Source organism: Giraffa tippelskirchi, chromosome 10 (genome assembly GCF_054371585.1).
Source record: "Giraffa tippelskirchi isolate mGirTip1 chromosome 10, T2T-mGirTip1v1.2.pri, whole genome shotgun sequence".
Taxonomy (NCBI): domain Eukaryota; kingdom Metazoa; phylum Chordata; class Mammalia; order Artiodactyla; family Giraffidae; genus Giraffa; species Giraffa tippelskirchi.
Genome location: NC_137284.1, coordinates 113,196,749 through 113,217,259, shown reverse-complemented (window position 1 = coordinate 113,217,259; position 20,511 = coordinate 113,196,749). Strand labels below are relative to the sequence as shown.

Genomic DNA, 20,511 nt, shown 5'->3' with positions numbered 1-20,511 from the left:
CAAAAGGCCCAGAGAGCTTTGTGTGGTTTCTTTATCTCGTCTGCCAAAGAATTTGGTGTGAAAATTGATTTTTTCACAATATATTATGGTTTTGATAAGCACACTGTGAAAAGCAAGTCTCTCTTCTAACACTGACCACCCCTTCCCCAGCTTGCCCTTTCCCAGAGGAAGTTGCTATCACCAATTTTTTGTTTTGCCTTCCAGAAATACACAGGACTTGGCGTACCCTTTATGACTGAGGGGTATCATGATATACACAATGTTTTGGACCTTAATTTTTTTTTTTCATTTAGTAATATGTCTTGGCGATCTTTCCATATGAAAACATATAGATGTTCTTCATTCTTTTTAAGGGTTGCACAGTATTCCACTGTGTATGAAGATACCTGCCTTAGTTTCCTATTGCTGCTATAACAAATTATCAACATTTAGTGGCTTAAAACGGCACAAATTAATTTCCTTACAGTTTTGGAGGTCAGCAGTCCAAAACTGGCCTTACTGGGCTAAAGTCAAGGTGTTGTCAGGGCTGTGCTCCATTTGGAGGCTCCAGGCAGAATCTGTTTTGTATCTTTTTCATCTTCTACAGGCCACCCCATTCCTTGGCTTGTGGGCCCAGTCAGCAACTGTGTCGCTCTGACTTCTGCGTCTGTCATCACGTCTTGTTCTCTCTGACTCTGACCCTTCTGCCTCCCTGTATTAGGACTTGTGGTTACATTAGGCCCATCTGGGTAATCCAGGATACTTTCCTCATCTCAAGATGCTTAACTAAATTACATCTGAAAAGTCCCTTTTGCATGTAAAGTAACATGTTCACAGATTCCAGGGACTAGGGTGTGGATATCTTTGGAGGGCCATTATTCTACTTACATGTGTGCCAAGTCGCTTCAGTCGTGTCCAACTCTTTGCAACCCCCTGGACTGTAGCCCACTAGGCTCCTTTGTCCATGGGATTCTCCAGGCAAGAATAGGGGAGTGAGTTGCCATGCCCTCCTCCAGAGGATCTTCCCAATGCAGGGATCGAGCTCTCGTTTCTTATGTCTCCTGCCTTGGCAGGCAGGTTTCTTTACCACTAACGCCACCTGCTTACCTCCATGTAATTTGCTTCCTACATATGGAATTTTAGATTGTCTTTTGCTGTTATTACAAGCAGTAACTTAATGACTATCCTTGTACATATGCCTTACACTGTGTGCAAGAATAGAAGCAACTCCTTGAAGATGAGTTACAATTTTAAAGGGGATGTGCATTTGACATTTTTATGTATCTTTATCATTGTTGTTAAAAAACATTTGATTTTACTCGAGATACTTCTGAAGGCACAATTGTCATAAAATCATTTAGAAGGTAATATAATTTCACCCTCTCTGGCTTCTTATCTATGATGGCTAAGACTGGGTTCTTGGCTTTAACAAAGGCTATGAATCTTGGGCAACAACTTCAGAAATAGAGACTCAAATTAATCTGTTTGGCTAAACACCTAATATATAATGCTGTAGCTATTTAAATGTAAAGTTACTCAAAATTAAGTACAATTAAATATTTAGTTCCTCAGTCACACACTGGCCATATTTCAAGTGCCCAAGTCACACGTGGCTTAAGGCTAGCACATCAGACACTGCAGATATAGACCATTTCCTTCATTGCAGAAGGTTCCACTGGACAGCAGTACTACAGAGTGATCCTTTGATCGTCTATCAAATTAGAACCAACCCACTGCCTAAACAGCACTTAACTCAATTCCATTAATTCAGTGAACATTAGTCGAATGTCTGCCTTGTGCAAAGCATAAGATGATGATTTTTGGGGTAATATTTTTTTTTTTTTTCTTTATTTGGCTGCTGGGTCTTAGTTGTGGCACACAGGATCTTCAGTCTTTGTTGCAGCACAAGGAATCTTTAGTTGCAAAATGAAAACTCTTAGTTGCAGCATCTGGGATCTAGTTCCCTGACTAGGGATTAAACCCAGGCACCCTGCATTGGGAGCTCAGAGTCTTAGCCACTGGATCACCAGAGAAGTCCAAGATGATTTTTTTTTAAAGTAGTAGGTCCCTGTCTCAGGTAGGCCAGAAATCAATGGAGGAAAACAAAAGTGTTTATTGGAGTCGGCCCAGGAATACCAACTAACTATAACTGAGAAAATAACAATTACTACAATAAGTTCCAAAGCAATTTAGGAGCACAAAAGAAGAACATACAGTGTGTGAGTGATCCTGACGACAATAATTTAAAAGCTATTCTCCCATCTTTAAAAATAGCTTGCTCATTGTCCATTTTTTCTAATGCTATTGAAATGTTAGACTGTTCTTTGGTATTTTATTTGTAAATAACAAAATGAAGCATTTTAAAACCTCTTAATAAGGCATTATGGAGAAAAGATGATAGTACAGGCTCTACAGCCAGGCCGCATGGGGTTCAATCCAGACTTCTCTATTACTAGCTGTGTGACCTTGGACATATTACTTAACCCCACTGGGCCTCAGTTTTCTCATCCCTTAAATTAGTATTTATGTCATAACATTACTGGGAGGATTACATGAGTTAGTGTCTTTCAGTGTTTAGGACAGGATCTGGCACTTACTGAGTACTTAGTGCCAGTCATTATTATTATTATATAAACGTGAATAACTGTAATGCTGGAATTTCAGATACCTGGAAAGAATCTAAATGTTTCAGTTGGTTCTGGATAGACCATGCAGGAGTTCAGTGGTTTGCAGGAATCTATCCAGGTCTGACCAGTCAGTGAGACAGATGTGACATGCCACGTGGTTGTCCTGGTTCAGGGCCCCAGCCTGCCCTCCCTGGACCCTGGATGGGACAGTGGCAGTGAGGGAATGTGCAGTCAGACAGCCTGGATTTCCTCTCTGACATGGACAGAATTTTATATTCTCACGGTAGTTAGCCACAGCTTGGACATTTGTAAATTTGGCCAAATCCATTTCACATATTTGGCCAAGTACACCCTCTTCTTGCTCTGTGTGCTTACTTATAAGTGAAACAAGCAATACGTGTTTTATTGATTCTGATGCTCTCCCTCTCAAATTCTGAAAGATTCTCCCTCCTCTCCACCGGCAAGAAATTCAGACTTTCGTGATGGTCACGATTGCAGCCATTTCAGTCATGCCTTCCTTTGGATTTCTCCCACTCTCCTGCTCCTGAGTCTGTCCTATGACATTCCCCTCTTCCTACCTCTGCCTTATTTTTTGGTAACCTCTTCTTCTTCTCCCCATCTTTGAAATGATACTAATACTCACTAGGACTGGCCTCCCCAGATCATTAAAAGAAATAATTAAAGAAACATTCAGCAGATACAAAGTGCTATATAAACGTGAAATAATAATGCTTTGAACTATAAAAATGTACGTTTCATTGCTTTTATTGCAGCATGGGTTACCTGATTCTTTTGCATCCGTGAAGTCTACTGCTTCAGTACTAAGTGCATCATACAACATTTGGAAATACATTTTATCAAAGCCATTTGTTGTTCTAACTTAGCACCTGCTTTTCAGTGTCTAGGACTGTTGTTTATCTTTCTGCAACTGTCAACTTCGATCTTAAAGCCAAGCTGCAGGACTTTAGATTGTTTTCAGCAAATAAAATGTTAAAAAAGATATATGAGTAAGAGAATAAAACACACCATACTGCTTATAGTTTCCTTAGTGCAAATTGACTACAGTGCCCTTCACAAAAGCAAGAAGGATGAAGCAATTTGTAGGTGGTCCTACCACACTCAGTACCACCTCTACTCTGAGGCAGGTGCACCCTAAAGCTAATGACACTTTCGTTTCAGGGCCCTGGAACTTACATGGGTCTCTACCAAGTCCCTGTGTCTGACTAAAGTGCTCCCCCTCCCACCTATATAAGCATCAAGCTCCACAAAACCTACTATGCCTTGCTGGTGTCATAGTAATTAGCATACACAGTCATTGGCACCGGGGAGCTGCAATGTGTTCTGTGCTGAGTGATGATCTCTGTCTTGTTGGGGATTGTGTACAATTTGGTCCAGTTGTTCATGGACTTGCTGACGCAGGGTGCAGGACACTGTCTCCGCCTCTGTTGGGCAGGCTTGTGGGCTGAGAAATCATTCCCTGAACTCCACTATAAACTTATTCTTTAAAACCCTTCAGATCTGAGAAGAGTGGCTCAAGCACCAATGAGAAAAGAGATCATTTTTGGAAGCGATTCCTGTAATCCAAGGCACCTCAATCTCAGCACTATTGACACTTTGTGCCAGATAATTCTCTGATGGAGGGTGAGGTTGGAGGCTGTCCTGTTTATACTATGTTTACCAGCATCCCTGGTTTCTATGTATGATGCTAGTATCATCACCACACCCCTACCCCAATCAAGTTGTGAAGACCGAAAATGTCTTTAGACATTGCCAAATGTCCCCTGGGGCAAAATCTCCTCTGTTCAAGAACAGCTGCTTAATCAAACATTCCAGCAAAACACTAAGATGAAAATTTTCCTTCTGTCTTGAATAACAAGACAGGCATTTTGCTGCTTACTGGCAAGCCTTCCTGGACTCCAGTGCAGGCAGGACTTTTGACTGGCAAACTTAACATTCAAAAGTCAATTGTTTATTCACAGATGACATGATTTCATACACAGAAAATCTTAAGGAATTCACACACACATATATCTCTTAGTACTAATAAATGAGTTTGGCAAGGTTGCAGGACACAAGATCAATATACAAAAATCAATTGTATTTTTGTATACTAGCAATGAATAATTAAAACTGAAATTAAGAAAACAATTCCATTTACAATAGCATCAAAAAGAATGAAATACTTAGTAATAAATTTAATAAAAGAAGTACAAGCTATGGACATGGGAAACTATGTTGAAAGAAATAAAATATTATTGAAAGAAATTAAGATATAACTAAATGATTAAGACATCTCATTGGAAGACATAATATTGTTAAGATAACAATACTCCTCAAAATCACCTATAATAATACAACCCAAATTTATCAGCTTAATTCCTAACAAAATCCCAGCTGCCATTTTTTTTTTTTTGCAGGAATTTACAAGTTGATCCTAAAGATCATATGGAAATTCAAAAAATCTAGAGCAGTTAAAATAACCTTGAAAAAGAAGAAGAAAGTTGGAGGACCAATGCTTCCTAATTCCAAAACTTAATACAAATTTACACTAATTAACCCAGTGTGGTACTGGCTTAAGTATAGACACATAGATCAATGGAATAGAATTGAGAGTGTAGAAATAAACTCCTACATTTATGGTCAAGTGATTTTCAACAATGGTGCCAAAAGACAATCCATTGAATGAGATAATAGATGTTTCAACAAATGGTGTTGGAACAACTAACAATACCACATGAAAAGAATGAAGTTAGACCTATCTCATACCATATACAAACATTAACTCGAAAATAATTAAAGACCTACATATAAGAAATAAAAATATAAAATTCATAGATGAAAACATCAGAGTATATCTTAGTTTAGGTAAGAAACTAAGTAAATAAAAAGAAATGAAGTACTAATACAAGCCTCAATAATAAACCTTGAAAACATTAAGTAAAAAAAGTTAATCATAAATGACCACATATAGTATGATTCCATTATTATTAAATGTTCATAACAAGCAAATCTATAGAGACAGAAAGTAGATTAAAGGTTGTCAGGGACTGAGCCTGGGGAAGTGGGGAAGGAGACAATGGGCTAGTGGGTAGGGGGTTTCTTTGGGGGATGATGTCCAATAGATAGTGGTGATGGTTGAATAACTTCGTGAATATACTAAAAACCACTGAATGGTACATTTCAACAAATAAACTAAACAAATGACAGCAGTTATAAGAAAAAAAGCCAGTCATTCAGAGAGAAACAGGATTGCTATAACTTCATCAGAGAGGGCCTTCTGGAGAACGAAAGGCTATAGAAGACAATAACCCAGCTTACCTTGGTGAGGGTGAGAGAAATGCCTTACCACGTTATGATAATAGCTGCCTTAAGTCTGCCACTGGAAATGGGGCTCCTAGAGGACCTGTCTCTTCCACCTCTCCCCAGATTGTCTGGGCTATGAGTTAGGCTGATGAAACTTGAAGATAGCACAGGAGGGACTCACTGATAAAACCCACAGAGAAAGACCCAGAAAAACACCAGCTTATATAGTATGATACACCACGAGTGAGGAGTCTAGTGCAAAGAACTGCATGCCTCCTTCATTCCCATAATGAAGATGATGTTTCCACTCAGGAACTGGATCCAGACTGTCTTAATCCACTTGGGCTGCTGTAGTAGAATACCATAGACTGGGTGGCTTATATTTCTCACAGTTCTGGAGGCTGGACCCATGACCTGAGATCATGGCTCTGACTGATTCACTGTCTGCTGAGGGTTGTCTTCTTGCTGTGTGCTCACATGGCAGAAAGGATGAAAGAGCTCTCTGGGGTCTCTTTTTATAAGGGCACTGTTCCTGTGTTTGGGGTTCCACTCTCATGACCTAATCATCTCCCAAAGCCCACTTCCAGATACCATCACATTGGGGATTAGGTTTCAACACATGAATTTTGAGGGGCTTGTACATTTGGACATTTGGTCTCTAGCATAGAACTTGTTCTTGCTTTTTATGTGTTGTAGAAATCTACTTTCTTTGTGGTTTGCCCCCTGCTAATTACATTAACTTCAGGACAGCCCTTTGTGTGTGTGTGTGTGTGTGTGTGGCTTATTTAAAATACAGAAAGAAAAATGTAAAGAAAAAAAGGCACTGGAGATAACAGCAGTAGACAGAACGGACCCCAAATCCCACTCTTGTGCAACTTGTATTCTATTGACTAAATACTAGGTGTTTGTCCAGAGGCTTTATATACACTCATTAAATTCTGGTCATGGACTTGTGAGATACCTGTTGTTATAATCCTTGTTACCAGTGAGGAAAAGTAAAGCTCAGGGAAGCCTCATTCCATGTCTAAGCTCACACTGCAGGGGAAAGGCCACAGTTTGAATCCAAGTGACTGACTCTAGAAACTGAGCCCTTAAGCACTGTGTTCACATTTCCCAAACTGTGTGCTGAGATGCTGCAGAAACCACAGGGAACTAAAGACCATGGTAGGAGCTTTTAATTTTTAAGGAAAATACAAAGACATATATCAGACACCACTTAAACTCCTGCTCTTAAGTTGTTTGGAACTAAACTAATAAATAAAAACATTAGATATTTCTTTTGATGTAGGGGCACTGTGAAATATTACTAATATTATTAGCATAATATTATGCTAAAGGTACTATGAACTGAGAGAAAGTTTGGAAACTTCTGTACTATTTTGTTGTCCACTTATATGTCTGGGACCCCCTCTAGACTACAAGCTCTTGAAGGCAGCCTGGCACTCAGTAGGTACATCAAAAATGTTTGTGGAATCAATGAATAGTTAGAATAGAAGTAAAGGGGAGATGTATACATGAGCCAAGATCTAAGTAGCAAGGACAACAGAGAGAAGTGATGGTAGAAGGGGGTACAATAATTGGGAAGCAGGAATTATGTGGGAAACATAACATCAACAAGGCAGTATGTGTATTGAAATAGTTAAGCATGTGTTCTGTTCTCTGAAGCCAGGCTGCTGCTGCTGCTGCTAAGTCACTTCAGTAGTGTCCAACTCTGTGTGACCCCATAGACGGCAGCCCACCAGGCTCCGCTGTCCCTGGGATTCTCCAGGCAAGAACACTGGAGTGGGTTGCCATTTCCATCTCCAATGCATGAAAGTGAAAAGTGAAAGTGAAGTCACTCAGTTGTGTCCAACTCTTCGTGACCCCATGGACTGCAGCCTACCAGGCTCCTCCGTCCATGGGATTTTCCAGGCAAGAGTCCTGGAGTGAGTTGCCATTGCCTTCTCCACTGGCTTTGAATCCTACCTCTGCCACGTACTAGCTCCGGGATCCCAGGCAAGTTCCTTAATTTATCCAGGCCTCAGTTTTCTCATCTGTGAAGTGAAGTGAAGTGAAGTCGCTCAGTCATGTCCGACTCTGCGACCCCATGGACTGTAGCCTACAAGGCTCCTCTGTCCATGGAATTTTCCAGGCAAGAGTACTGGAGTGGATTGCCATTTCCTTCTCCAGAGGATCTTCCCAGCCTAGGGATTGAACCCGGGTCTCCTGCGTTGCAGGCAGACGCTTTACTGTCTGAGCCACCAGGGAAGTCATCCCTGAAATGGAGTTAAAATTATTATGACAGGTTAAATGAGTCTGCATGAATGGATTGCCTAGAATAGTGTCTAGTGTGTGGTGACTGTTACATATGTGCTGTTTGGTATTATTACTACTTCAGTTCTATTCAACCAGGTTTATGTTTTCATGAAGTTATCTGGGCTCCCAGAGAAAACAAGAGCTTAGCTGATGGCAGCTAGTGTGACCAATTGCTGCAGTTTGCCTGAGACTAAGAGGTTTCCCTAGGGATGAGACTTCCAGTGTGCAATCTGGGAGAGTCCTGGGCAAACTGGGATGAGTTGGCCACTCTAGTGGCAGCTCATGTCTCCATCCCTGCAGGGAATCTGATTGCAGGCTTGTTCCTGGCTCAGGAGGGGTCGCTTCCCTGGCAGGTCCAGGGGAGGCAACAGTGAAGGATTCAGGTTGTTTTGTGGTTGAGTGGCAGGTGACAGGAAGTGTAATTTAAGGCAGAAAGGCAGATATGGTTGAGATTTATGTAACAGAATAAGAATAGAGAGGATCCATTACCACCTACCTCTGCAAGGCACTGTGTGGCTCAGAATGTCTATGACTTTAAGAGTTTTCAGAGAAGGAGAATAAATAGCTTTAAAGGAATTTATAGGTAAGTCACAGGACTCAAACATTATTGAACCATGTAAATATATATGCCAGTAAGGCTTCATTCCTGTCCCTTAGCTAGTTAGCTTCCAACATACAGAGGCCATCCGCTCAGAGTTTCTTCAGCCACACACAAGAACATTTAAATATACATGCTTATTTCACCTTCATTCTGGTAGTATCAGATGACTTTAAAAGTGGATGCAAGCATTCTGGTCACTGGAGAAGCTGTATTTGAATAAATGGGCAACTGAGAGCCAAGGTCAAAAAGAACTGTTCGCTTTGGGTCCACTGACAAATTGTGGTCTGGGACCTGCAGAATTGAGGCTAAGACCTGAGAGGTGGTGACAAGAGCATGGGCCAGCCACCTCTGAGGGTGCAGTGACATGCCAGCCAGCCTGCACAGATGACATCTTCATCTCTTTCCTCTCTCATTTCCAGATGAGGATGGCAACTTTTTACTTACTGTTTGGCAAGATTCACAACCACTTTTACATAGTTTATTCCCACTATTTTCAATGTTGTTGCTGGTGTTCATTTCATTTTTATTCCTTTTGTCCATATCATCAGTTCAGGATGTTTGACAGTCACCCCTTTCCTTGCCTAAAAATTAATGTCACTGTCTCCTGTTATCTTAGTTTCTAACTGGCGGTTTTAGTTTTGTTATGACTAATTCTAAATTTAGGCACTTGCCAATTCAAAAGTTGTGAGGGACCAAGAAAGAAGATGCTGTAGATGTGGGCTGAATTTACCCAAAGGCTTTGTCCACCTCTCGTGCTTTATCCCCCTATGTTATCACCCCTCTCCCACCTATCTGCTTGACTTTCTTACTTCCTCTCTTTCTTATGGTTAACTCCTTCCTACATCTCAAACCTCCCATCTGAGTTCACTTACATTCTGACTGCAGTAACCTTCTTTCGAATTTCTTTGAATGAAGGTCAGCTGGTAATAAGTTATCTGCTTTTGTTTCTTTACAAAGGTCTTTACTGCTCTCACTATTGAAAGTTATTTTCACTAGGAAATAAATAAAATTCTACATTGGTAGCTATATTCCTTCGCACACAGAAAATATAATTTTTATTGAATGTATATTAGATCTTATTGATTCCCCGGTGAGGAAGATCCCCTGGAGGAGGGCATGGCAACCCACTCTAGTATTCTCACCTGGAGAATCCCATGGAGAGAGGAGCCTGGCAGGCTATACAGTCCATGGGGTGGCACAGAGTTGGACACGACTAAATTGACTTGACACATACAGACCTTATCACTCTGTGTTCTATGCCTTTTCATTTCTCTTCCATTTTTCCCTGATTTTCCCCCTCTTGCTATGTTCCAGATACTTTTGTCTAATACAGCTATTAACCCCATCTATAAAGTTTTCAGTTTGAGTTACTAGTTTCAAGACATTCAATTTAGTTCTTTTTCAAATATGCTAGATCACTTTTTGTGTTTGTTTTTTTTTTATATCTGTCACTTGTGCTTAACAATTCCATGACCTCAGTTATTTGTGGGTCTGTTTCTACTTTCTGTTGTTTCCGCTGTTCTCACATATGATGCCTAATTTCCTTGGGTGTTTGGTTACTTTGACTATGTGCTTCTCACTGCCTTTGAAAAATTATATATGGGGGTTCTTTGAGGCCAAGAATAAAGATGCTGCTTCTAGAAAGAAGTTGCCTTTGTTGTTGCCACATGAATAACTATTGTCTGTCTGGGATTACTTTAAATTAAACCCATTGTGTGAGGTTCTTTTAGACTACCCACAGGATGTAAATTTGAGGTAAAATTCTTTGTGAGGGCTATTTTGTGGTTGAAAAACAATCTCAGGATGGGTTTCCCCCCTGCTCAGCCCAGCTTGAAGGCAATTTCCTTGCCTCCCCTGGGGTTGGAATGTGTTGGTTTTACTTCCTGTTAGGTCTTACCATGTTGTTCCTTCTTATTGTGGGGATTTTCTGTTATATTCTCAACTTGGGGTGGGGTTGAGACTTAGCTTTCTCTCCTTCTTTCTTTCATCACAACAAAGACAATTTCAAAGTTGCTGTGACTGACTAACAATCTCGGGGTACAAGGAGCTGCTTCACTCACTTCTCTCTTGCTTTCTGCTTTTGCTTAGGTATTTTTTTGTTTGTTTGTTTGTTTGATAGATCTTCCTTGTCTTAAGGGTATGTTTTTTAAAAATGTTTTTCCATTATTTTTAATTGCTTTCAGTGGCAGGTTGTTGTGACTAACCTAGCTTGCTATTATCAAAAATAGCAATATGATTACCTATTTTAACAACTGCATACTTTCCTGATATACAAATACACTAGAGCAATTTAACCACTTTCTTATGAGGGACTTTTCTTCTAATCTTTTGGTCTTACAAATCTGCAACAATCAAATTACCACCTCTACCATTGATATATATAATATATGTATAACGTATGTGTGTGTACATATATATATATTTTTTTCTGTAGCATAAATGCTCAGAAATGGATATCAGGACCAGCATGTATCATAAAATTTTACTTTTGATAGTTATCACCCAGGTATAATACTTTTTGAACTTGGAGGAAGGCAGCTCTTAAAACTATGTTCTCAAATGCTGTCTTAGCTTGTCTAGAAGTTGTGGCCATGAGATTGTGATCAAGGTGGGACCTACTTAGGGTGGACCACGACTGCTCTTACAACCCACCTTAGAATGAATACTGAGTGTTTAATCATATCCTTGTGCCCTGTAGTGTCTTGACTTAAACAAAAGCTGTAAGGCCATGAAGGACAGAGATGAAGTTGGAATTTAATGATACTGCTCATTTCCCAAAGGTCTAGTGCAGAGTGACCTGAGCCAGCTCTGAATCAGGGGCTAGGAAATGTGACTTCTCCAACACTGAATTTGTCCAAATGGTTGTGAAAATTTTCTAGAAACTCATCAAGGGATGAACTTTATCTCTTTTGAAAAGGTGTGCATATTACTGATAAAAGTCTGAATCCAGGCAACAGGAACAATTCTTAAGCAACACTTAGTATCATAGACTGAACTGTGTCTCACCCCTTGCCCCTATTCCTTTGTTGAAGTCCTAATCCCTGTTATCCCAGAATGTATTTGGAGATATGCCTTTAAAGAGGTACTTAAAGTTAAATGAGGTCATTAGGATGAACCTTAAATCTTCTGGTGTGCTTATAAGAAGAGATTAGACACCAGGAACGTGCACAGAGGGAACACTTTGTAAAGAAACAGGGAGGAGATGGCTACCTGAAAGCCAAGGAGAGATCACAGAAGAAACCAGCTCTGCTGACACCTTGGTCTTAGGCTTCTAGCCTCCAGAATCATGAGAAAATAAATTTCTCTTGTTCACCCCACGCTGTTTGTGGTACTTTGTTGTGGCCACCTTAGCATATAAACACGGCTAGAGATGGTCAAGGAATTGTGTATCATACCTGATTTTATATCACAGCTTTGAGATCAAGAAAATATCAAGAGTAGAAACTTATTTGATAACTTATCAATACTTGCCTTGTCTCTGCCCTACTTAATATACTTCTTAAGGAGTCCACAAGGTCATTCAAGTTTGAGATAAATCACAATTTTTGTGAAATTTTCAGAACCGCGATATTTTCTTATGTGTGTTTTTTATGAAAGCAGTGTGATATGAAATGGCATAACATATATTGATAACTAGAACTTTTCAATATGGTTTTAAGTCATACTTACAGTTCTCTTTGTACTGTGTTGGCTATAATGGAATAAAGAGTCCAGGTTGGTCCTGGGTCCCTGGCATAGGCAGACATTTAATACAGATGCCTCACTGGGTGACTGGGTGATAGAATGGATAGACTGCACCCACTTCTGTGGATGAACGCAATCTGAGGCTCACTCAAAGACCAACCCCTAGATATTAGGTCAAGATTCTGAACCCCCTGTTGTATCTGCTTCAGTAGTTGGGGGTAGAATTTGGCTCAGCAGGTGTCAGGAGACGCATGCTGGGATTATCAACAGGATACCTGCTTACTAGCAAGGTGAAGCGCAGCCTTTGGGGGCACAATTTGTAAACTATTTAACATAGGTTTATTGAGATAGAAAAAATAACTTTTATTTGTTTAAAAAATTCTCCTATTGTTTATTTTACAGAGTGCCTATGATAAAAAATAATAGTTTACATTTTTTGAGGAGGATTTTTAAAAATTCTTCATTTGATATTCTTCTGGCCAAAGAAATTTACTTATGTTAAGCATAGAGAAAAGGCTTAATGCTTACACTCTGTTTTTCTATTTTGAATTTAAATATAAACACAATTGTAAAATATAGGACCCTTCAGTCATATTCTGTTGACATATGCTCTGCTCTGGATATCCATTCAAATTGCTAAAGACTTAGATGAAAATAGTTTCTTCATAAATCCTTTGTATTATACACATGCTTAACTGCCATACCTGCATTTCCCTAGAATCCATTATAACTCTGAAAGCATTAGAGATTTGAAAACTTAAATGTAGAAGACAAACTTACAAAAATCAAGACCCCTAACTTAAGGTGCTCTATTTAAAAACAAACAAAAAAGAGAAAACACACTAGAGCTGAACCAAACGATTTGAACTTTCTCTCAAACTTCCCACATCTTTTCACTTTATAATGTAAACCTGAATAGGAAGGCTATGAAAGTATTTCACATTGCAATAATACTGATACTTTTTAGTTTTGAAATAATTGCAAAAGCACAGTAAAGGTGTAGGAATTAAGACCTCCTATCTATCCATCAATCAGAGACCCTAGTCATGTTTCATAATGTGTCCTGGGTAGTGTCCTTCATAGCAAAATGATCCAATACAGCATCATCTTTGTCTTAAGTTGTCAACACGCTTCAGCCTCTTTCAATCCAGAACAATTCCACAGGTTCTTTCTTGGCTTTCAGAACTAAAACATTTTTATAGACAACAAGCAAGTTATTTTATAGACAACAAGCAAGTTATTTTATAGAATGCTTCTCGATTTAGAGTGGTCTGATGTTTCCTTACACTTAGATTCAGGTTATGTGTGCTTTCTGGCAGGAATATTACAAAAACAATACTAAATTCTCCTTGCAGCTTGTCAGGTGGCACATGATTTCAATCTGGTGATGTTGCATTTAATGTTACACTTGAATAAGGTAGTGTCTGCTGCTATTTTCACTTCAGTGGAAAGCTACTTTTTCCACTTATAAAGTCTTTTATGGGGAGATACTTTGAGGCTATATAAATATTCTATTTGTCATCTTTTACCCACAAATTGTAGCATCCATTGATATTTCTTGCCTGAATTGGTTATTGCTAAAATTGTTGCATAACCATGATTTTTTTTATTCCTCTTACATTTAATACTTCTCTGGTGGCTCAGTGGTAAAGAATCTGCTTGCCAATGCAGGAGACATGGGTTCAACCTCTGAGTCAAGAAGAGCCCCTGGAGAAAGAAATGGCAACCCACTCTAGTATTTTCACCTGGGAAATCCCACGGACAGAGGAGCCTGGCCAGGCTATAGTTCATGGGGTTGAAAAAAGAGTCAGACACAACTTAACAACGAAACAGCAACAATAATCTACTAAATAGAAGAGCTTTTTCTTCTCCCATTTATTCATTTGTTTGTTTAAACCTACATGAGCTAAAAAGATAGTTTATTCAGTGGAGTATAATCTATTCCTATCACTGTTGATTTTGATCTCATATTGTCCCAGGTTTGCCCAGTGGTTGACTCCTCAAAGTGGCTCCTGTGTACTTTTGACATGCCCCTATCATTTTTGTGTACTTCATTACTTCGAGACATTAAATTAACTTTCATACTCATCTTGTGCTTTTTCTGCTCTAGTTTTGAAATCAGTCATTTTCTCTAGAGACCTCCTCCTTCAATTCCATTGTCAGTGAAAAATGGTTTATGCTTACTGCTATGGGCTATTGCAGCCAGCCTCCAGGAACTCTTGGTAGACAAAACTACAACAGAACAGAGATACCTCTGTATTCATATTTCTATCTATCTATCTATCTATCTATGTAAAATGAATTCGCAGGAGTATTTCTGTGTGTATGTCCGTGCATAGTTGCTTCAGTCGTGGTCCAACTCTTTGCGACCCTATGGATCACAGCACGCCAGGCTTCTTTGTCCATAGGATTCTCTAGGCAAGAATACTGGAGTGGGTTGCCAAGAGTATTTTCAGTTCAGTTCAAACACAATACTTGAGGGTTCATGATCCTTTTCCCTTTTTATACTTATAATTCCCTTTTCTGACAGCAAGAAATCTGGCTCCAGGATCCTCAATATATTTACTTATTTGCTCAATCCACCTGTGTACAACAAAGCCTCTAACCTACTGGGCCACCAGTCATTTCAGCTGCTTTCTTGCTGTCCTTGCTTGGGCCCCCCTAATGAGTTTTTAAATTAACTACTAAGGAGGGAAAGAAGGAAGGGGGAAAGCATGAAGAGAGGAAGGAGGGACGGGTATTAATTACAATACTGATTATGCATAAGTATAATATGTGAATAGAAAGTCTGTGAATCAGAGAAAGAAAATACAACAATAAGGATCCACCTGATTGAGAAGGTAGTATAAGTCAGGTGAGGCCAAGTTATGCTGCAGTGATAAACAACCCTAACATCTTAGCCCTTTATAACAAACATTTATTTCTTCAGCCCCTTTTGTGTGGCCCTGCAAGATGACTGCTCTTTTTTCAGTGACTCTGCTTTAACCTCATTGTCTCTCCATCTGCTGATGCTCCCATGTCAACACTAGCATTCAGGGACCTCCGAGGCAGGGAAAGAGCATAGCTGACCAACTCTGAAGCACTTTGTTATGGAAAGGACACATGTCAATTCTTCTCACTATTTATTGATTAAAGAAAGTCACATGACCATTCATCATTTCAAGGGCAAAGAATGATCCTCCACATTGCCTCTGAGAGGAGAGCAGAAAATACTGGTAAACATGAGGGTAACTACCACAAAGCATTTTCTCCCCACTGTAAGGAAAAGCTAGCAATAGTCAGACTATTCAGATTCACCATTTTGGTAAAGAAATTTATTATCTCCCTGTAGCCACAAATAATTTTGAACTCCAAGATAATAAAGATAAAGGTCACATGTAGCAACTAAGAAAATCATTTTAAAATTATTTACTTCTGAATTTACATGGGACTTAAATCTGAATTTAGAGATGGGTCACATAGTTTTCACTTTGAAAAACTTTTTAGTAACTGTGTAAGTCAGCCATTCTCAATCCTGCCCACACATAAAAATCCTCTGGGGAGGTTTATAAGGATCATTGCCTGGTCCTCACTCACAGAGATTCAGGTTGAATTGGCATGCGTGGGGTCTGGATAGCAGTAGTTTAAAAAATTCCCTACGTGAGTCTAATGCAAAGTCAGGATCGAAATCCCTGCATGCAGTCCTGACACCATTGTAGTTCCTGGGCCTTCAACCTTTACACCACTTCCCGTGGCACCTCCCCATCCTCTAGTTCTAGCTTATGTCCTCTTATGCCCCACTCTATTTTCCCTATGATATTCTTTATCACACAACACTGTATTTGCCTGTAATCTTTCCCATACATAGCTGACTGTAAGCTCTATAAAGACAGAGCCTATCATCTTCATTTATTGGATGCCCTGCTCCTGACATGGGGCCTAGCACATAGTAGGTGCTCATTTAATGTGTGTTGACTATATTAGTAAATTAAAACATAAAACTGGACTTAAACCATTCTGTCATACTGCTTTCTGTTCCAGTATAAGACTTAGAGAGGAGTAGACATACTAGGAAATAGATTGTATCCTTTGTGAATGACTTATATCGACCACTTGCTAGCTGGTCCTAATTGTACAATGAACATTTGTAAAACTGCAAGTAAAATATTTGATGCTTATTGTGATTATCTGAACTTATTTGAAGGTTAGGCATACTCAGGAACTTTTCCTAGGAGAATCAGAAATGGCTAATCCATTTGTCCAAGCATATCTGTAAGCATTTGGATAAGATAACATAATTAGTCATAGTGCCTGTAGGATAAAGTATAAACTTCTCTGCTGTTCAAAGACCTTCACAACCTCTTCCCAGCCTAGCTTTCTAACTTCTCCCGGTTGAGTATCAGTGGAAAGAGGGGTCGTACCTTTGAATCCATAAATGTCAGAGTCAAATCGCTGTACCACGATATTCTTTCTGAGAATCTTGGGTTGGTTTCTTAATTTCTCTGGGCCCCAGTGTCTCTATATGTAAAACGGGGAGAGAAGGCTCACCTCCCATGGTTGATTTGAGGGGTAAGTAAGATACTGCATGTGACAGTGCTTCGTACACTGGAAAATCCTAGGAATGCTACCTGTTTTCAGACATCCAAAAGAGCTACTGCGAAGGGTCACCCTCATTTAAAGTTTCTCAACTTGGTGGCTTCCTCAGCCTAGAGGGCTTTCTTCATACTTCTCTCTTTTGAGTTCTTATGCTCAGTAATCATTAGTCTCCTTCCCTTTCCTCTTAAATCGTTATTTCTAAATCAATCTGGGCAATGGAAACAAACAGTGAAGGAAACATGTAACCTGGATGACTATTTTCTGTACTGTCGCCAATAGAGAACAATAGGGTAGAAAGAGTAATGCCCTCACACATTTGCTCACTAATTTCAAATGTGCCACTCAATTTTAATTATTATTTTAGTACTTCAAAGCATATTCTGTGAAATTACTAAAGCCTGAGTAACTTGAAACCTCTCCCATTTCACTTGCCAATACATCGTTGCTGAGAAATGCAGTCAGTGGAATTCTAAGAGAATGATTTGATCTTTGGGTCAGGGACAGAACGATTACTGAGGATTTTTATATGTTCTTAGAATGCCTTTCTATTTCAGGAGGAAAATAATACAAATTCATTTCACAGAAGCAAGTGGAATTAGACCAGAGAGAATTACTGATTTAGTAAAGAAGTGAATTTTTACTCCAAACCACACTCATGATGTTTACAGATCTTAAATATAGAATGAAAAGAATTTGGAAAGCAAAACGTTTGTGACGGAAATTTTAAAAACGGATGCAGGCATGTAATTGGAAATATATTTCAACTGTGTGAAGGCCTGGATTAATTTTTATGTAATAATGTTTGTTTCCAGGGTTTCCTGTTGAGATTAGAGACTTACACCAGCATTTACCAGCATAATGTCATGGAAGACTGATTCGGCACGATGCTCGGAGATGAAATGTTTTTAAGATTAAACTGGTTCGGTAAACCATGCGTGCTCTTATCCTGCTCTTGGAGATTCACAATGCATGTCAGCTTACTAAAACTCTGAGCAACAGTAAAGATCCTGTTTAAGTTTATTTAACTCTGTCATTCCCAAATTGCTTTGACTATAGAACCTTTTAAAAATTAATTATTATTATACCTATTAACAGAGTGGATTGCCATTTCCTTCTCCAGGGTATCTTCCTGACCCAAGGATTGAATCTGGATCTCCTGCATTGCAGGCAGATTCTTTTGCTTACTGAGCTGCGAGGGAAGCCTATATATACATACATACATACATACATACACACACACACACATATATATATATATATATATATATATATATGATGTGTGTATCCATTCATCTGTTGATAGATACTTAAGTTGCTTCCTTGTCTTGGCTATTGTTCATAGAGCTGCTATGAACACTGAGGTGATGTATGTTTTTGAATTAAGAGTTTTCTTTTGATATATACCAAGGAGTGGGACTGCTGAATCATGTTAGTTCTATTTTTAGATTTTTAAGGCATTTCCATACTGTTCTTCATAGTTGCTGTACCAATTTACAATTTTACCATCAGTGTGGGAGGATTCCCTCTTCTCCACACCCTCTCCAGCATTTATTATTTATAGACATTTTGATGATGGCAACTTTGACCAGTGTGAGGTGATACCACATTGTAGTTTTGATTTGCATTTCTCTGATAATTAGTGACACTGAGCATCTTTTCATGCACCTGTTTGCTATTTTGTATGTCTTCTCTGGAGAAATGTTTAGGTCTTCTGCCCATTTTTGATTGGGTGGTTTGTTTTTTTGATATTAAGCTGAATGAGCTGTTTACCTATTTTGGAAATTAATATCTATTGGTCACATCATTTGCAGGTATTTTCTCCCATTCTGTAGGCTGGCTTTCATTTTGTATATGGTTTCCATGGCTGTGCAAAAGCTTCTAAGTTTAATTAGGTCCCATTTGTTTATTTTTGCTTTTGTTTCCCTCACTCTAGGAGATAGATCCAAAAAAATTGTTACTTTGATTATTCAGGATCTTTTATATTCCATGAAAGTGAAAGTAAAGTCGTGTCCGACTCTTTGCAACCCCATGGACTGTAGCCTACGAGGTTCCTCCATCCATGAAATTTTCCAGGCAAGAGTACTGGAGTGGGTTGCCATTTCCTTCTCCAGGGCATCTTCCCGACCCAGGGATCGAACCTGGGTCTCTGGCATGGCAAGCAGACGCTTTTACCGTCTGAGCCATCAGGGAAGCTCCCCCATATATTTCCATACAAATTTAAAAATTCTTTGTTTTAATTCTGAGAAAAATGTCATTGATAATTTGATAGGGGTTGCATTGAATCTGTAGATTGCCTTGGGTAGTATGGCCATTTTAGCAGTATTGATTCTTCTAATTCAAGAGCATGGTATATTTTTCTCTCTGATTGTGTCATCTTCAATTTCTTTCATCAGCATTTTATAGTTTTTACAGTACAGGTCTTTTGCCTTAGGTAGGTTTATTCTAGGTATTTTATTTTATTTTTTGTTTCAGTGGTAAATGGAATTGTTTGCTTAATTTCTCTTCCTGATATTTCACTGTTTTTACATTAAGAACAATGTGATTTAAAAGTAGCCATAAAAGATTTTTTGCTTTTGCTTTTTTTTGATAATAGCTTTCTTGAGATACAATGCACATACTATACAAACCACTCATCTAAAGTGAATAATTCAACGGATTTTGGATATTCAGAGTTGTGTAAACATCACCATAGTCAATCTTAGAATACTTTCACTATCTCAAAAAGAAATCTATTGCTTTAGCTAACTCTCCTCCTTCATTCCATTCCACCCCCACTCCAGTCCTAAGCAATCATGAATACACTTTCTATTTCTATAGATTGCCTATTCTAGATATTTCATAGAAAAGAAATCATATAACATATGACTTTTTAAAACCTGGTTTCTTTCACTCCACCTGATGTTTTCAAAGTTCATTCATGTTGTATTAACAGAATGTGTCAGCATTTCATTCCTTTAATAATAAAGTAATGAAGATGGACAGAAGACAAGGAAAGTAAGAAAGTAAATGAAGGACGGGATTGGTGAGCTGTCATGCCCAGAAATTTTTACTGGTGGGTGCCACAGTGAGAAAGTGCCCTGGTCCTTGTTCTCAGGGTAGTGAGGGCTCGGCTAAGACAGTAAATGCACTGCCAGGGAGAGGAAGGCCATATTTTTTCATCTTCCCCTACTTCTCATACTTTTGGCTCCAAAATTTCCCTACATATTGAATTTACCTCCACTGTAAAATCTGCTTCCTTAAAATTTTGTGTGGATCAAAACTGACATTGTTCTTTGATATGCATCTTGCACCTGTGTTTCAGAATGAATATCTGAAGTCAGAGATGCTGGTAGCTGTTTCCAGTTTATTCACAGACTTTAGGAGGGAATTTCCAGGGGGACTGCAAGGAGCTTTAGTTAAACTTTTTAAAATGTAAAAATAGTCAAGAGAGAGAATGCTGCTTTACTC

At 39.0% G+C, this 20,511-nt stretch overlaps 1 long non-coding RNA gene across 1 annotated transcript; it reads left to right on the top strand.

Annotated features, from left to right (window-relative positions):
* Positions 1–275: 275 nt before the first annotated feature.
* On the top strand, positions 276–16,025 carry LOC145524891 (uncharacterized). The gene is made up of 3 exons (XR_014067926.1): positions 276–975; positions 11,386–14,224; positions 14,935–16,025. It is a non-coding gene; the product is annotated as an uncharacterized LOC145524891 (long non-coding RNA).
* Positions 16,026–20,511: the final 4,486 nt, after the last annotated feature.